The following is a 19,417-nucleotide window of genomic DNA, read 5'->3' as shown; positions in this document are numbered from 1 at the left end:
TTTTCTTTACAGATATTTTCAGAATTATTAATAGTCATCAGTGATAAGAAGAGACATTGGATATCTTAACTAAGTAGAAAATAATATTGAGAATTTGCTAGTTGATTAGAAAAAGGAGAGTGAGAGAATTGTGTCTCCTCTTAAAGGATAATACCACCCTGGACTCAGTGACTGTCATTCATAGTGAGACAGCTTAGCAGAAACCAGAAAGAATAATCCAAATGAGGAGTGGAATGATAAATTAAGTATAAGCTGGTAAAGCCTAATAGACAAAAGCAGCCTAAGTAGAATTATCCCGCAAGTCATGTAGGCATGATCCATGGATATGAATTTGGGGTAGAAGTGACCAGGGACACCTAATAAAGGGGAGGAGAGCTTGTATTATTGTTACAAAGAACATTATCCTGTGAATAGCATATTTTATGGCTTTGGTGATAGCCCTTGGTGAGTACAAAGCAGCCCTGGAGATTATTGTAGTAAACTTTGTCAATTTTTGGCTTTAGAACATTTAATCTATCTCATTATCTTACTTGCCTTTTATTCTTCCATCTGGAGGAATTTTCCTTTGGTGTAGTCTTACTGCCTCTGCTGCCTTCTGTTTACAGGGGCTGAGGTAGGCCATACCCTTCTGCTATTTGTCTCTTGAACAATCACATTACCTAAACCTCCTGATCATACCTGTTCTGCCAGAATTTTGAATACTTAGAGAATATTTTGGAGGATCCCTTAAGAGTAGCTGTAATGTAATCTTGGTGCCTGTTTTCTAACCCTCATCCTGCAACCATCCTATACCTATCAAAATCTTTGAGTATAGCTCTCCCTATATATATGTATCAATATACGTATATATGCACACATACAAACATTTTTTGTAGAGTATCAAGCACCTGTTTCTGTTACTTGCAACCCAGAAACCTGTCTCTCAAAGGTAGAAGTTCCTGGTTTTTGAGTAAGGATTTGAGTGAAGAAACTTAGAATAAATCTCCTAAAATTATTCTAAATTTTCTGTGTTTTTGATGCTGCTGGCTGAAAAATTACCCAATAAATTTGGTCTGTGTTAGTCTCTGTCACAGACTATCATTTATATAAAAGTCTTAAGGGGATTTCTGTTAGATAATATATTTTATTGAAAACAAAGCTTCATGTGATCGGAGTCTTTATCCTGATCATTTTCTTGGTAAGAAATGCAATAGCTGTTGTTCTCCCTTCGTGTCACAGATTACAATCTAATGTAAGGGAAACAGTACGGAGATAAATTGGCCATGGGATGAATGTCTGTTTATTCAGTTAACCATCTCTTCTGGAAAACATTTTTGTTAGCTCTAGGTTTTGTATTTTTATAAAATATTGGGTAATGAACAACTTTTTGCCTTTTGCTTCTTTTTCCTCTATACTATTTTTAGGCTCATTCTTTAAAAAATGGTAATACTGAGTTACAGTGTAATAAGAATCATAAGACAGTTAAATATATTTTCAAATTATTTTGCAAAAGGGTTATACAAATTTATTATCTCTTTAGTAGTTTTTAAAACTACCTTTTCATTATACTTTCACTTTTTCTAAGTGTTTCATATTCTCTTCAATTTTTATAAAACAAATTTGATGCATAAAAGTGCTATCTTGGGAATTTGAATTACGTTGATTATTAGTGAGGTTGTCAACCACCACAGTCTCCTCTGTGGAAATGGTTGATTAATGACCTTAAACCACTAATACAGTGTTCCTTTTTATCGGGCTATAATTAGTCTCTTGAAATTTAGTCATCTCTCTCATCAGTCTGCTACCATCAACCAGTTGTCATGTATACTTTGTTCCAGGAAGCACCCATTCTGTAAGTTGTGCTGTCAACCTGAATTTATGCCCTCTGGACACTTCACTCTTGAATTTAATTGCCAGAAAGGCCTGAGTTCCACTAGAAGTATCATTACCTCTACACTGCCCATGAAGACTCACCAGACTCTCTTTAAATCAGATTCTGGGCTGTCCTTCAGTAAAGAGAAATATTTCTCAAATTTATTTCACCATAGAATTGTTTGTGATATTATCACAGTTATTATTCCATAGGGCCAGTATTCTATAGAACCCACATTAAGAATTGTTTAATAGCATCTGAAAAGACTAATTCAGAACTTTATGAAGTCAATGTAAACGTTTGTTTGAGAATGACTGACCCACATTTTGGGTGAACTTTATGTGTAATGTGTAATTACTTTAGGAAGTAATTTTCCCAAACTGTAATGTATTAGTACAATGATCTCTTCATTCCTTATCCTACTTTGCTAAGGAAGTGATGGAAACCTGGACTTCCATTAGTTACATCTGATTCTGGTCTTCTACGGTCTCCTCCTCTTCCTGCTTCTCTTCCCCTTCCACTTCCTCCCCCCTTCCTGTCCCCTCTTCCCCCTCTTCTACCTTCTTCCTCCTTGTTATAATAAATATCAAAGATGTTCTGATTCCCTTTCATGTGTCCAGACACTATTTTTCCCCACATCACTCTGAACTGGGCTATTGATTTCTTATCTCTGAGTATTATTGTTTGCAGACTCTTCTCAGTCTTTACTTAAAATTACTGAAAATTCACATTATATACCAGTGCTAGTCTAATTCAGTAGCATTCTGAAGGAGGTTTGTTCCCTCTAACATGCCTTGCACAATGTTTAGCACTAATTATGGGTACTTATTTCCATCTGGAATGATTTCACACTGTATTTGCTTGCTCTATTTGCTTCAGTCTCAGCTGTACTCCCTAATCTAAGCACTTTGTTTCCTGCCCTGGCTGCAGCAGCTCAGTAGCGCACCTATTAAACTATTTAAGGATGTTAAAACATTTTGGAGGATTAAAAGGCATATTTAAAATGTTAATTACATATCAATTCTTTAACACTCCTCTCTCCCTGCTCTGATCCCCCATTTTATACTCACAAAAATGGAGAGTAATTTCAGCATTAGGAAGCAGTAGAAGAACATATGGATTTTTTTAATTAATCAGCAAACTCTGTATTTGAGAACAACCTTACACCTTGTTTTAGTTTATGCTTCAGTCTCAATGATATATGAATATATGGCATATGCAAAATTGCATTTTTTATATTTACAAAACACTTGTACCTTTATTGTTTCCTTTTATTCTCACACTAACATAGTGACGAGGCAGACATAATTGTAGATGGAGAAACAGAGGTTCAGAAATGTCACAGTACAGATATGTCCACAGTGACAGCTTATAAACGGGAGAACCAGGACTAAAACACATGCATTGTGAATTCCATTCCATGTTCTTTTTTCCTCTTCAACACTCCATCAAATAAAAAGTGAAAAATTTTAGTTTTGACTCTAAGGCAAACCATATTAGAAGACTTTTTTCCCTTGTTCTAGTCTAATCAGCCAAGCACAGGTGCACACTGCATGAGCAGATGGAAATGCAATTAAAACAGATGTGATGACAGTTTATTCACAGACTCTATTGCTTTAAAACCCCAGTGCTGGTCTAAAAACATGGAGCACAGCAGGCATACTACAAGAAGAATCAAATGTGGGCACGAGATTTGTACAAGCTGTAGGTCTTTCCAAATTTTGAAAGTGAAGTGGCATTTAGTGATTTTGAAATTCTACATCTATTCATAACTTCCTTAAGTAGTGAATATTTTTTACATTGTTGAATATAATTTTTAAAAATAAAGGTAAATGCAGGCTCATTGATTATTTTTCTACTATAAGCCCAGCATGAGATAAGTCAGAATGATAGAGTGACAAAAGCTTTGGTCTTCAGAGTGTGAGCTGTTATATCTGTATTATGTGAAGAGCCTAGATTAGTGCTTGGGGCAGGCATTCAGTATTACTTTATTCCTTCTTCCCTCAGGAAAACCATCAGACCTTAGATATTATTTTCATCATTAAAAATTGCTATGTAGGACTTCTGGTTGGGATAAAGTACAGGCACTGAGGAAAGAGGTGTCAAGATGAACATCTTCATGGGTCCAATGTGGCAAAGCTGAAGCCAACTGGTGGTTAGGCTTGAGACTATGCCCTCAACCTTCTTATTACTTGGGAGACAGCTGTAAGAAGGTGCAGAATAGCAAGAACTTACAGTCATATAAAGATCTCCATCCACCTCTGTGTGGCATTGTGCAAATCTCTTGACCCCTCTGAATGTCAGTTTAGTTGACTTGTCTGTTGAATAGTAATACTGCATTTTGCTAGCTACCTCACATCATTAAGAAGCTTGTAAAAGATAATAACTGTGAAGGTCTGACTGTTTTTAGTGAGTCTATATAATTTCCTACCATAATATTTGAGCTCCTACACCTGCCAGGAATTAATAAGCATAGGAAGACCGACCCGCAGATACTGCAGAAGGACAGTAATAGGAGGTCATAAGAGAGAGCCAGAAAGAATTTAAATCTATCTACTTCTACTAACAAGGACCTACTGTTTAGCACAGGGAATTCTACTCAATACTCTGTAATGGCCTATATGGAAAAAGAATCTGAAAAAGAGTGGATATGTGAATATGTATAACAGATTCACTTTGCTGTACATCTGAAACTAACACAATATTGTAAATCAACTATACACCAATAATTTTTTTTTAAATCTATCTATTTCTTCCTCTCTGCAGTGGTTTTAAAGTTTAGTGTGCATAAGACTCACCTGGGAGTAATGCTAAAATATAGGTTCCCGGGCCACATTACCAGAGATTCTGATTCACCCAGTTTAGGCAGGAACCATGATTGATTTATTATTAAATACCCTATGTGGTTCTGAAGGTGACTTGAGGACCCTAATGTGAGGAATATTGACTAAACCCTTCACCTATGGTGCTTTCTCGCCAGATGGATAATAAGTGGCTTAGGAGAAAAATTCATAATTAATTGATTTTTGCAGACTCATAGAGCATGAGGCAGTAGGTGGACTAATGTTTTCAGCTGAAAAAAGTGCTTCTCATGTGTTCTGCTAATTAACTTTAGTGCTAAAGATTTATTATTTACCAGTTTTCACTTCCTATTTTAAGAGTTAAGATCCAGGTTCTAAATTAAGGTGAGAGAAGGGTGATTAAATGTGGCAAAGATTGATAGTTCTTCCCCAAAGCTGTTCTCTCTGTTTTAAAAAGATACTCTACTTTAATCTGAGCAAATTGACACCCAGAATAAGCATTTTCCAACCTCCTTTTCAACTGTCTAAGCCATGTACCAGCCCCATGTTCTGGCCACTGTTCTATAAACCAAGGAGATATATGCTAGCTTCCAGGTTGTATCCATAAAGGAAATGAGTTTACTCTTCTCTTTTTCCCACTCCTTTGATGGTAAAATGTAAATATAGAGGTGAAGATATAATGGACCAAACAGTCAAGGGCACCATCAGTGAAGTGGCAACACATCAAGTGAGAGGAGTCTAGCCCTTAACACCTTCAAGGGATAGAATCACATGGCTTTGACCTATGCGTCAGAAAGGCAGAGAAAAGAAACTTCTATCTTGTTTAAGATTCTGCTCTTATGAGTCTCTACCACACAGAGCTAAACCCAGTTTGTTCTAACTAATAAATGCATCAAATAAGCATGCAGGATTAGGACAATGCAATATCATAGTGTGAAATACACAATCTTAGTTGTCTAACTTGCAAAATGAATATTCTAGCACCTCCTAAGACTATTAGAAGAACCACAAAATAAAAATATGTGTACAAATTGCATGATAAAATGCCTATGACTTTCTAAATGAACAGTCTTATATTGATTTTTATTACTAATGAGTAATTTATAAATCATTATTTATGACTATAAGTCATCAACTCTATGATAAAGATACTATACTATGGTTAGTAGAGTAACTGAGATAGAAAAAAAACTACCTTCAACTCTAAGCTTTAAGTGAGACTTGAGTGAACTCCAAGCCAAAACACCTTGAATGGAAAACACTAGCTCCGTCTACATTTGACATCAGACCCCTGATGAGTTTGCTGGAAAACATAACTGCAAGTCAAGCAGGGGCAATGTTGAGGTCCAAGACCCTTACAAAATACAAAGGGAATGTCTGCAAAAGTGGACACTAGAAAGGTTATTTGGATGGCTGATTTACTATTCATGGAGAGTATACAATGCAAGGTTTATGTTAAAGGCTTTTTGAATCATATTCCCATCATCATGAAAAATAACCCCATCACAGTACTGCAGCCAGAAAGATTTATGTGTGTGCTTTTACCATATTTTAGCAGGCTGCTTAGTAACAATGCTAGGGTAGCATTTGAAGGTAGCCATGTGTCACTCAGATAATCTGTATTATTTAAAATCATTCAAGGTGGGGTGGTGAAGGTGAAAGAATGGGAGTAGTCAACTTAAAATATTTTATATGATGTAAACGAGAGAGATTTAGCTGTGAGCACAAAACCAGAAATGGAATGCTCACTAGATTGTGTCTGTATAAATCGGGGGTAAGTTATTACATTTGCTTTCAGCAGTGCTTCTCAAACTTGAGTGAGCAGCAGAATCACCTGAAGTGCTTGTTAACATGCAGATAGCCAAACCCCACTCTCAGAGTTTCTGTTTCTGATTCTGTGAGTTTGGGTCATTTTGGGCCCAATAAGTATCCAGGTGATGCTGCTGCCAGTGAAAACATATTTGGAGACCCACTGGCTTATAGGAAGTCCCTAGTAAAGTTTGGTAGGTAAGCAAGTAGGTGTTGATGTCTTTCAAGGTCGTAGGGTTCCCCTCATTCTCTATCCACATAGGGGTTAGATTGTAAAATCCTAGATGGTGAAGACTGCATCTCGTTTGTTATAGTAACTCAGGCTTTGCCTAGCACTGGACATTTCTTAGCTGCTTTGGAATTTTTTTTTTTTTTTAGAGGAAGACTCCCTGCCTTCTTTCTTCTCTTTTACCGTGGCAACCCTGCAGGCAGCAGTACATTCTTTCAAACGTGTCTGTGTTGTGGAAAGTGCTCTGTATAGCATGACAGTAATTGCTTCACAGGAGAGAATTCCTCACGCTATGTTCATAGCTGCATTTTGGGGTCGGAGGCAGGGGTAAGGCTTTTATGAGCCTGGACCATGGAGACGGGATCTGATGGAGGTCAGAACCTGGGTTTGAATCTTGGCTTTGTTTTTTATTTGCCCTGTTTGTTAAGAGGTTCATTTATTCTATGTGTCCTTACTTCACTGTTACATGGGTTTTATTATTTGGAATATTCATAACTTACCTTATAAATGACACATCAGTATTTAATGAGTTAATGCATTTAAAGTTCAACTATATTAATTTTCATTCAGCGGAAAGATTTTTAGTTCTAGTTTAAGGGAAATAAAAGTTATTCTTGGTAAAGATATTTAGCAATAATGAAAAGGAATGACTGGGTACTTGCAAAAAAATAGAGGTGGAACAGATGTCTTATCAAGATAGGTTTGTACAATGGAACAGATATGAAGCTAGATCTGACTATCTCTCTGTGTCTATAAGGTGGGCAGGATGAGTGAGTAATGTGTAGGGGGGCTGTTGGTATGTGTATAATGACCAGAGAAGATAAATACAATTGATTGTAAAATTTTACTTTTTTAAAATTGTACATTTGTAAAAATATCTCAATTTGAAAAACTATTAATATTTTCTTTAGTGTGCTTATTCATTATTTTTAATAAACAACAAAATTAATATTTATAGTTTAATTTGTGATCTCTGTTATACTGTCCATTATTTCAATAGACCGTAAGTTCTTAACTATTAATCTGCTACTTTAGGAACTTTCAAAGAGCTCTCTACGGTATAAGACCACTTTATGAATATTAAGGTGGTTTTATTATAAAGTTTTAAAATTTTTTTATTAATAACCATCCAGTTACACAATCATGCTGATATTCCTCAAGGAATATATATTTTATATGGAAGATCCAATATACTTGGTTTAAGTGGTGAATATACCTATTATTTGTTTATTGCTTTGTTGATTGTGAGGTCAGATATTGTTTTGTTTTTAATAAAGTTGAACAGATTTGTTTCCTCATTTTCATAGATTTTATATTTTCATAGATTTTATATAATTTCATAGATTTTATATTTTATAGTAGTTTCAGTTTCACAGCAAAATTGAGCGGAAAGTACAGATACCCATATATACCCTATATCTCCATACACCTGAGGCCTCCTCCACTATCAACATCCCACACAAGAGTGGCACATTTGTTATAATCAATGAACCCACGTTGAAACATCATTGTCACCCAAAGTTCAAAGCTTACATTAGGGTTTACTCATGGTGTTGTATATTCTATGGGTCTTTACAAATGTATAATTACATAACACATCCCTGCAGTCTCATAGAGAATAATTTCACTCCCCTAAAAATTTTCTGTGTTCTGCCTATTCACCCCTCCCTCCCTCAGACCCTTAGCAAATAAAAATCTTTTCACTGTCTCCATAATTTTACCTTTTCAGAATGTCATATTGTTGGAATATTATAGAATGTATACTTTTCAGATTGACATGTAATGTTCATTTAAGTTTACTCCATGTCTTTTCATGGTTTGACAGCTCATTTCTTTTTAGTGTTGAATAATATTCCATTGTCTGGATATACCACAGTTCATTTATTCTTTCATCTACTGAAAAATATCTCGGTTGCTTCCAAGTTTTGGAAATTATGAATAAAGCTGCTATAAACATCCTTACGAAGGTTTTATGTGAACCTAAGTTTTTAATTCCTTTGGGTAAACATTGAGAAGCACAATTGCTGGATCATATGTTAAAGAAGGTATATAGTTTTATAAGAAACTGCCAACTGCCTTCCAAAGTCATTGTATCATTTTATATTCTAACAACAGTGAATGAGAGTTCCTGCTGTTCCAAATCCTTGGTAGCATTCGGTGTACTCAGTGTTTTGAATTTTTGCAATTCTAATAGATATGCGGTGGAATTTCACTGCTGTTTTAATTTGCAATTCCCTAATGATATATGACGTAGAACATCGATACATATATTAATGCCTTTTTTTACCGACCATACATGGGTTACAGGAGCACTTATTTAATATTTAAAGAATAAATAGATGAATGATTAAATGAATAAAATCAAAACAAGGTTCTGACTTTAGTGATGAAATTTCTGGTACCACTAGAGGCCAAAACTGAGAGGAAGAGAAGTAAATTTGACATGAAATCCTTCAGCAGCATCATGTGAGCAGCTGCCTTGTCCACAGCATTCAGAGTGCACTCTGAACACAGACGTTTCCTCCAAGAGCAAAATACTCATTCACCTGCACTCTAAATAGTTTTGATAATCATAAGTAGGGGAGCTTTTGTATGAGTTGTCCCTCTGTGAACTGTCCTTCTGTGAACACCCTTAACATGTTTGATCTAAGCCACAAGATCATGACTTCAAAGCATACTTTCTTTTAGTATTATAAATATTAGAGAACCTGAAGAACAGGTAGAGCCAACTGGACAACTACTAGGCAAGTACTGATGAGCAGAAATAAAGAAAATTAAAACATAAATAAATAAATACTCCATCACAAAATGAATCTACATACCAAATTCCAAAGTACATAAAAATCCTAGTGCTAAGAAAGACAGTAAATAAAATTAACAAATAGAATTCAGTGTAGATAATTTTATAGAAGAATCTGACAAACATTTTATTTCATTTAATTTTACATGAAGAGGATTCATTGGTGGCTGTGAGTAAGGAGGGGGCAGTGTCAAAGCCCATACTAGTGCAGAGCTTGCCTTTTGTCCAAGGGGTCACAACTGGGGATATGTGTGACTCGAGGTCCTTCCTGGAAGAGCCACTTTTCAGACACCATCTCTTCAAATGCACTCACATTAAACTGGTAAAGCCCTGCTTCTTGATGATGTGGAATTTATGGCAGCCAGGGGACTTGAAGTTAGCCCTGCATGGAGCCTCAGTCACATTGTTCTCGTTATGCACGTTGGTGTGGATGGACATGATGTCTTAGTCAATGTGAATCCTAGCCACTGTGCCCTGGTGGTTTCCATAGGCATCCTGCATACCTGTCTAAAGTCTAGATTGGGAACAGCATGAGGTCACATATGGATGTCCACTGGAAAGAGCTATTTATATTGTCCCTTAGGGCAACCTGTATAAGCAACAGGCTACATACACTACTATTTGTAGCCTTTGCACCCGGGCCTCTATAGGGAAAAAAGTACAATTGTCTTAATTGGCTGTGCAGATAAAAATGCTAAAATAAGCATTTCAGGAAAATCTAAAAGATAAATGCAAGAATATGAAAAATATCAATTATTTGTAAAAATGTTAAAAGAGAAAATAAAGGAGGGGTGGATATAAAATTTAAAAGTTATTAACCTTGAAAAAATGTGCTTATAAACATTGGAATAATTTAAAATAAAAATAAAACTATTTTAGAAACAAATACTCTTGTCTGGACAAGTTTGAAAAGAGAAATAGTAACTCATATTATAATTTGAGGAATTAGAATTTCACACAAATAAAAAGGTATGTTTGTGCATGTGTGTGTGTCTGTGTGTGTCTGTGTATAAGTGACATGGATAAAAGATTGAGAGTCTGTAATATGTCTCTTAACAGGAGTTCTCGAAAAAGAGACTGGAGAGAATGATGCAGATGCAATATTTAATTCTGTATATGTATCTTATCATGAAGCCAATTATATGTGTTGAGTAACTTATGTACATAGTGACAAAATGGGAAGAGTCAAGAATGCTCCAAAATTTTTAGCAGGAAAAATCAGAAAGTTGGTACCATCCTTAACTGAGAGAGAGAAGACTATAGTTGAAGAAAGCTTGGGGAAAAGATGATACTAATTTTGGATACCTCAAGTTTGAGATGACTACATATGATGGATGAGTTAGCCATTGGATTTGAGAAGAGATTGTATTTAAAACCATGAACATGGATGAAATCAATGAGGTAGTGAGGATAAAGAAAGAAAATGTCCTAGTACTCAGCCATGAGTTACTCCAGAGTTGAGATGTGTGAGAAGTGTTGGAGATTGACAAAAGACCATTGAGAATCTTAAAAAGAAAGAAAGAACACAAAACAAAGAATGAGGTGTTCCATAAGACAAGTTGAAAAAAGAATATCTCAAGGAGGGGGAATGTGTCAAATCCTTTTTTAAAAAAATTATTTTCTATTGGAGTATAGTAGCTTTACAATGTTGTGTTAGCTTCTACTGCACAGCAAAATGAATCAGACATACCTATACATATATCCCCTCCCTTTTGGATTTTCCTCCCATTTAGGACACCACAGTGCATTAAGTAGAGTTCCCTGTGCTATACAGCATGTTCCCATCAGTTGTCTATTTTATACATAGTATCAATAGCGTATATGTGTCAGTCCCAATCTCCCATTTTCTCCCACCCCACCCCTTTCCCCCTTGGTATTCATGCATTTTTTCTCTATGTCTGTGTCTCAGAAATTTCTGCTTGTACCATTTTTCTAGATTCCACATATATACGTTAATATATGATACTTGTTTTACTCTTTCTAACTTACCTCACTCTGTATGACACTCTAGATCCTGATAATAAAACAAAAAAGACAAAAACCAGGATTGCCCCACGAATTTAGCAGCAGTGAGATCAAACATTTTTAAAAAGTGCAAATATTGCTTATGGATATATATACATATTGAATTGTATACCAAATTCAGGCTAAAATATATGAAAAAAAAACTTGGTCTCTTTTTCACTTTAATAAGACACATCCCTTATTAGTGGAGTCAGATTTATGGTAATACTAAAACAAAATAATTATTCTGTCAATGCCCCTATCACTTCAACGTGTAAAACCATCAACATGACTAATTTATGTCAGCTTGGAGCATAAAAGCAAATGGTAATCCTATTCTTCTTCCTGCCACATCTCATAGGAATTTTCCAGTGATCCTGGGAGGAAAACAGAAACCCCAAGTATTAAATAAATTATCTTCCTTTGAATTTTAACAGTTAAACTTTATTGTCTGGCTTGAACTATAACATCAGATCTTTGCTAGTACTAACTTTAAAAGGAATTGCTCACAATAGTCAATATTTGGCAAACTTCAATTAAATCATAAATAATAAACTGGGTCCAAATTTATTCTTGTAAGTAAGATTTGATGACCTTTAGTCATTACAAATACAATGGTGACTGATTAGCAAAGATGGAACAAAACAATTTTTAAACTTGATGACATTAGCTTTAAATGTCATAGTGTTGATATGTCTTATGCAGTTGTACCACTTGTATTTGAATGTGTAAATATGTTCCAACACTTTTTTTTTTAAATCCCGGGGCTGAGGAAATGGTAAAATAAATTTTGGTAAAACTCCAAAAAAAGAGTTTTACTCATTTGTTATAAGTCTCTCAGGTGGATTCCTAGGATGAACTGGCTTTTTTGGGCTGGGAATTCCCAGAACTGCAAAGAGAGGGTGGCAGGTGTTCAAGTCTTAACTGGGCAAAGCAGGAAGAGAATATTCTCAGGAGTAATTACAAGTGAATTAGCTGATCTTTCCTAATGATTTCACAACAAATTTACCTTGCCTTGTTACTGCTCTAGGGGCAAAGTTAGTTTATAAGCCATAATTTATTTTATTGCCTGGAGGGGTTTTATTGGCTGGTGAAAGTGCATGTGTCTGGAATTAAAAACTCAAAGACTAATTCCATGTTTATGTACATTTTGGTTATTGCCCATGCATTATTCAGTAGAAATCCAGGACTTGTCTTTATTGTTTTTTGCTTGTTTGTTTGTTTTTCCACAAGCAGAGAATTAGTAAAAAACTATACATCATGATGAAGATCATGGGTTCTGGCAGAGGTTGAATCTGGACAAATCCCAGCTCTACTACTTAGTGGCTGCTTGAACATGGGCAGGTTAAATAACATCATTAAGCCTCAGGTTGGTCATTTCTAACATGGAAATGATTAAGAATGTTTTGCCTGTAGGACTGCTGCAAAGATTCAATGAAATAATGTAATATATGTAAAGCACTTTGTACAATACCTGGCACAGAATAAGCATTTAACAAATGCTAGTTTAAATACACACACTCAACACTTAGTGATTTTTTTCCAGTTTTATTGAGTAATAATTGTAACATTGTCTAAGTTTGTGTGCAGCATGTTGACTTGATACATTTATATATTGCAGTATAATTACTACCATAGCATTAGCTAACACCCCCATCACCTCACATAATTACCATTTCTTTTTTTTGTGGTGAGAATATTTAAGATCTACTCTCTTAGCAACTTTCAATTATATAATACAGTATCATTAACTATAGACCACAATATTGTGCATTAGATCCCCAGAACTTATTCATCTTCTAACTAGAAGTTTGTATCTTTTGACCAATATCTCCATTTTCCCAACTGTCCAGTTCCTGGTAATCACTATTCTACTCTCTATTCCCACAAGTTTAGCTTTTTTAGATTCCACATATGAGATATTATGCAGTATTTGTCTTACTCTATCTGACTTATCTTACTTAGCATAATGCCTTCAAGGTCCATCTATGTTGTTGCAAAAGGCAGGATTTCCTTCTTATGAATGAATAATATTCCAAAATGTATGTGTGTATATATGGGTTGGCCAGAAAGTTCGTTTGGGCTTTTCTGTAAGGTCTAATGGCAAAAACCCAAATGAACCTTTTGGCCAACCCAACATCTAGATCTATACTCAATATGATATCTTCTTTATCCATTCATCCATTGACAGGCACTTAGGTTGTTTCCATATCTTGGCTATTGTAAATAATGCTGCAGTAAACCAGGGAGTATCTTCTCTATGTCCTGCTTTCATTTCCTTTGGACATACACCAGAAATGGGATTGCTAGATCATAGGGTCTATTTAAACTCCATACTGTTTTCCATAGTGGCTGCACTAATTTCCATTCCCAGCTTTAGTGCACTAGTATTCCCTTTTCTCCACATCCTCTAAAACACTTGCTATCTCTTATCTTTTTAATAACAGCCATTCTAACAGGTGTGAAATGATATCTCATTGTGGTTTGTGATTTTGTTTTGCATTTCCCTGATAATTAGTGATGTTGAGCACCTTTTCATGTACCTGTTGGCCATTTATATGTTTCTTTGGAAAAATATCTATTCAGTTCCCCACTCTTTTTTTTTAATTCTTTTTAAAAAATTTTTATTGGAATGTAGTTGCTTTACAATATTGTGCTAGTTTATACTGTACAGCAAAGTGAATCAGCTATACATATACATATACCCCTCTTTGTGGGATTTGCTTCTCATTTAGGTCACCACAGAGCACTGAATAGAGTTCCCTGTGCTATACAGTAGGTTCTCATTAGTTATCTATTTTATACGTAGTATCAATAGTGGATATATGTCAATCCCAATCTCCCAATTCATTCTACCCCCTCCTTTCCCCCTTGGTATCCATATGTTTGTTTTCTACGTCTGTGTCTCTATTTCTGCTTTATAAATAAGATCATCTATACCAATTTTTTCAGATTCCACATACATGCATTAATATACAATATTTGTTTTTCTCTTTCTGACTTACTTCACTTTGTATAACACTCTCTAGGTCCATCCATGTCTCTACAAATGACCCAATTTCATTCCTTTTTATGGCTGAGTAATATTCCATTGTATATATGTACCACATCTTCTTTATCCATTCCTCTATTGATGGACATTTCGGTTGCTTCCATGTCCTGACTATTGTAAATGGAGCTGCAATGAACATTTTGGTACATGACACTTTTTGAATTATGGTTTTCTAAGGGTATATGCCCAGTAGTGGGATTGCTGGGTCATATGGTAGTTCTGTTTTTAGTTTTTAAGGAACCTCCATACTGTTCTCCATAGTGGCTGTATCAATTTACATTCCCACCAACAGTGCAAGAGTGTTCCCTTTTCTCCACACCATCTCCAGCATTTATATTTCTACGTTTTTTGATGATGGCCATTCTGACCAGTGTGAGATATCTCATTGTAGTTTTGATTTGCATTTCTCTAATGATTAGTGATGTTGAGCATCCTTTCATGTGTTTGTTGGCCATCTGTATGTCTTCTTTGGAGAAATGTCTGTTTAGGTCTTCTGCCCATTTTTGGATTAGGTTTTTTTTTTTTTTTGATATTGAGCTGCATGAGCTGCTTGTAAGTTTTGGAGATTAATCCTTTGTCAATTGCTTCATTTGCAAATATTTTCTCCCATTCTGAGGGTTGTCTTTTTGTCTTGTTTACGGTTTATGCTTTCCTTTGCTGTGCAAAAGCTTTTAAGTCCCATTTGTTTATTTTTGTTTTTATTCTCATTACTGTTAGGAGGTGGGTTAAAAAAGATATTGCTGTGATTTATGTCAAAGAGTGTTCTGGCTATGTTTTCCTCTTAGAGTTTTATAGTGTCCAGCCTTACATTCAGGTCTTTAATCCATTTTGAGTTTATTTTTGTATATAGTGTTAGGGAGTGTTCTAATTTCATTCTTTTACATGTAGCTGTCCAGTTTTCCCAGCACCACTTATCGAAGAGGCTGTCTTTTCTCCACTGTATGTTCTTGCTTCCTTTGTCATAGATTAGTTAATCATATCAGAACTCACTCATTTTTAATCAGATTTTTTCTTTTGTTACTGAGTTGTATGAGTTTTTAATTATCTGTACAAAATATTGCCTTAAACTTAACTGCTAAGTAAACCTATATGGGGACAATCTTTAGGTGTTACTGAACTTGAAATCCCAAATTCTTCCTACTTTATTTTTCTAAAGAGTAAATCTGATCATGTGACTTTCATGCTAAACATTCAGTGCCATGGCTTCAATGGCATACAGGGCCCTGTTTGACTAACCCCAAAGCTCCTCTCCCATCTTATCTCTCAACTCTTTTGAGCATCCTGTGGTCTAGCACACATACTATTCTCTCTCTCTTGCCATTTCTTATTATTTGGCTGCTCCTTTACACTTCTAAAGACAGTTCAATATCATTCCCTGAGTAGGTGCCTCTCCAGAGACTTTGAGTGCCACTGTCAGACTCCTTCATGGATCGTGAACTCCTTGAAGAGAGGGATTGTTTTAGCTACATTACTAGTACATAAAAAGTTTGTATAACTGTTGACAAGAATATTAATGCTGGGCTTCCGTGGTGGTGCAGTGGTTAAGAATCCACCTGCCAATGCAGGGGACACGAGTTCAAGCCCTGGTCTGGGAAGATCACACATGCCGCAGAGCAACTAAGCCAGTGCGCCACAACTACTGAGCCTGTGCTCTAGAGCCCGTGAGCCACAAGTACTGAGCCTGCATGCCACAGCTACTGAAACACATGCCTAGAGCCTGTGCTCCGCAGCAAGAGAAGCCACCACAATGAAAAGCCTGTGCACCACAGCAAAGAGGAGCCCCCGCTCGCCACAACTAGAAAAAGCCCGCGTGCAGCAACGAAGACCCAATGCAGCCAAAAATAAATAAATTAATAAATTAAAAACAAAAAAAGAATATTAATGCTTTCTTTCATGAAGTTATTTCTGGAATGAATGGCATCTCATATATTTAGCATAATTTTTTAACCCATTAGAATGAGAGCTCTCTGATAAGGGAAGGGTTTTTGTTTTTTGTTTTGTTTTTTTCTGTACGCGGGCCTCTCACTGTTGTGGCCTCTCCCGTTGCGGAGCACAGGCTCCGCACGTGCAGGCTCGGCGGCCATGACTCACGGGCCCAGCCCCTCCGCGGCATGTGGGATCTTCCCGGACCGGGCCACAAACCCATGTCCCCTGCATTGGCAGGCGGACTCTCAACCACTGCGCCACTAGGGAAGCTCAGGGAAGGGAGTTTTAATGACAGCAGAAGCAGGTTCTATTTCCAAGAGAATTGTCTATTTTAAAGGAAGACCAAATCAGACTTAAAGAGAAATACTACTGAGAGCAGTGACTTCCACAATAAACTTTTATCTGTATGAGAAATTAGAGGGCTCAAGAGCTAGAATCTTTTTTTTTTTTTTTTTTTTTTTTTTGCGGTATGCGGGCCTCTCACTGTTGTGGCCTCTCCCGTTGCGGAGCACAGGCTCCGGATGCACAGGCCCAGCGGCCATGGCTCACGGGCCCAGCCGCTCCGCGGCATATGGGATCCTCCCAGACCGGGGCACGAACCCGTATCCCCTGCATCAGCAGGCGGACTCTCAACCACTGCGCCACCAGGGAGGCCCAAGAGCTAGAATCTTATCTGTCATCTTCTAAAATAATAGTATATATAAAAATTGAGATGCCTAAACTCTGAACCTTCTTGGAATGCTGTCATAATCATCAAAAAGAGTATTCTCTATTTTTGCAAGACAAACTGAATTTTATTGAAATAATAAGAGCTAATATTTATTGAGCACTTACCATATGACAGTCATGTTATAAATGTTTTGTTTATATCGTCTCACTTAATACAACCACCCCATTGGTCATGATAGTTACCTCATTTTACGAGTGGGAAAAACAGAGGCACCAGAGGTTACGAGATGCATCAAAAATCACAGAGCTTATGAAAAAGTGGGATTTAAATACAGTTGTTCTGTCCTAAGAGCCCAGCCACTGTGCCATATTATATCCATACTATTTGAAAAGTGATCTTGTAGGTATGGGATATTCTCTGTGCTGACTGGCACAGAGAATATCTAATTACTATACTTGGTAAATTGGAATGTATTATAACTATATTTTAACTGACATCAGAAAAAATCATCATCTCACGTCCCTCATGTCCCCTCTCAACAGTCCTGAAGCTGCAAGAAATCTGAGATATTCTTCATTATTTCACACATGTTGACACTGAGTGTCTAGGGGTTAAAGGACTTACACTAGATATTAGAGCTAGTTTTGTGCTAAGAATAAAACTCTCACGAATCACTCTTAAATTTTCTAATGAATTAGAGCCAAGTTCAGTATCTCAACCTATTCCTGAGATAACCTCAATGAGGAAATCTTTGAGCACTTGTAAAACTTTTGTTACACCTGCAACAAATTTAGAATTCAAGTTGGCAAGGCCAACATTCATCTGGGGTATCTGCCATCACTTGGATAATTGCATGGCTGTAGGGTGGTTTTAAGTGTTTATAGAATGATCCTATCACTCATGTCTACTCAATTCTAAATCTTTCTGTAAAAATGTAAATCTTAATTAAAGTAGCAATGAGTCCACATATAGATTTTAAATCAGAACATTATATTTAAACAAAGGAATGATTTTTTAAAAGTAGTGTAAATATTTGGTTTTCAATGAAGCATCTTTCTTGCTGCCTACATTATATTTTACTATAATTTAAAAGAGAATATCTAAGGGTTTTTCTTGACCAAAGGTCTAAAGCTCTGTATTTTTATTTTAATATATATAGGTGGCTGATTCCCTTTGGCCTTTTTCTCCATTATCGATTTGACACTATTTTATAGACAATTTTATCTTTATCCATTTTGAAATTCTACTTTTTCCTTCTGTGTGGCTTAGCATAAATAAAAAGACCTTATACAAATTTCTTATTTTCCCTAGTTCCTATGCAGCTGAGTGTTTCTCCCCTTTATTGATCTCTTCACCCCTTATTTTAAAACAGAAATAATCTTTAAATTTTAAGGAGTCATCAATCATTAAAGTGGATTGTGACTTAACAACTTCTTGGGGTAGAGGGAACCATAAATACTAAATGAAAATTGCATAATGTTGTATGTAGATCACGTCCTGATTTTAGAAACATTAAAAGGAGAAAAAATTGTGCATTCCAAGAATTGATGAAATACGCATTCATTGTTTAGATCTCAGTCCAGTAACCCATCCATTTCCTGAGATGTTCTCAGAAAGAGACTGTTAGGCAATTTATAAAATATTATAACATCTGCCAATATTTTAGAAGCAAAGTATTTAAGTCACATCTTACCCCTAAACTCTATTGCTTTTCTTTATATGGGTTATAAGTTTTCCAGTTGCAACCGTATTTGAAAGGACATGTCCATTTTTCAGGCATTTTAAAAACACATTTAAATTGAAACAAATGTGGCTCTCAAGCATTCATATATAGGGGTTTATGCACAGTTTTAGGAAGTTTTAAAATAGGAAATGCTTCCTGCAGTGAGACACAGAAATCTCTGGTTTTATTTTGAATACCACTGCAGGTGTTTTTACTTTTGGTTTATACTTAATTGCACTTTGGAGGCAACAGATGTTTTCAGCTGCCTGGCAGTAGTCATATATTTTATTTAAGTCCAGAAAATAATGTGACAAACACATTTACATAATTTACTATATTTGACAATCCTAAGTGTCCCCAGATTTTGACTTTTACCATGAAAATTCATTGAGACCTCATCAACCCACTTTGTAATTAAGTACACTGATTTACAGCCTCTCATTCAACTGTCACAGTAACTCTATTCCTGTCTTATAATTATGGATACCTCCTCCTACTTGGTTCTTGCCTATTTTCTGAACCTTATTCCCCAAGTTTTCTCTTTATCCTAC

The 19,417-nt window shown here is 35.9% G+C and overlaps 1 protein-coding gene and 1 pseudogene across 1 annotated transcript in view; one reads left to right on the top strand and one right to left on the bottom strand.

The window, feature by feature from the left end:
- Positions 1-19,417, top strand: part of LUZP2 (leucine zipper protein 2) — a gene marked incomplete at its 5' end in the record, with an annotated part of 475,562 nt that overhangs the window by 314,848 nt on the left and 141,297 nt on the right. The window lies entirely within an intron of this gene.
- On the bottom strand, positions 10,053-10,176 carry LOC132494496 (small nucleolar RNA SNORA70; annotated as a pseudogene).

The sequence above is a fragment of the Mesoplodon densirostris genome, chromosome 7 (assembly GCF_025265405.1).
Source record: "Mesoplodon densirostris isolate mMesDen1 chromosome 7, mMesDen1 primary haplotype, whole genome shotgun sequence".
NCBI lineage: Eukaryota > Metazoa > Chordata > Mammalia > Artiodactyla > Ziphiidae > Mesoplodon > Mesoplodon densirostris.
This window is presented reverse-complemented; position numbering and strand designations above follow the sequence as displayed.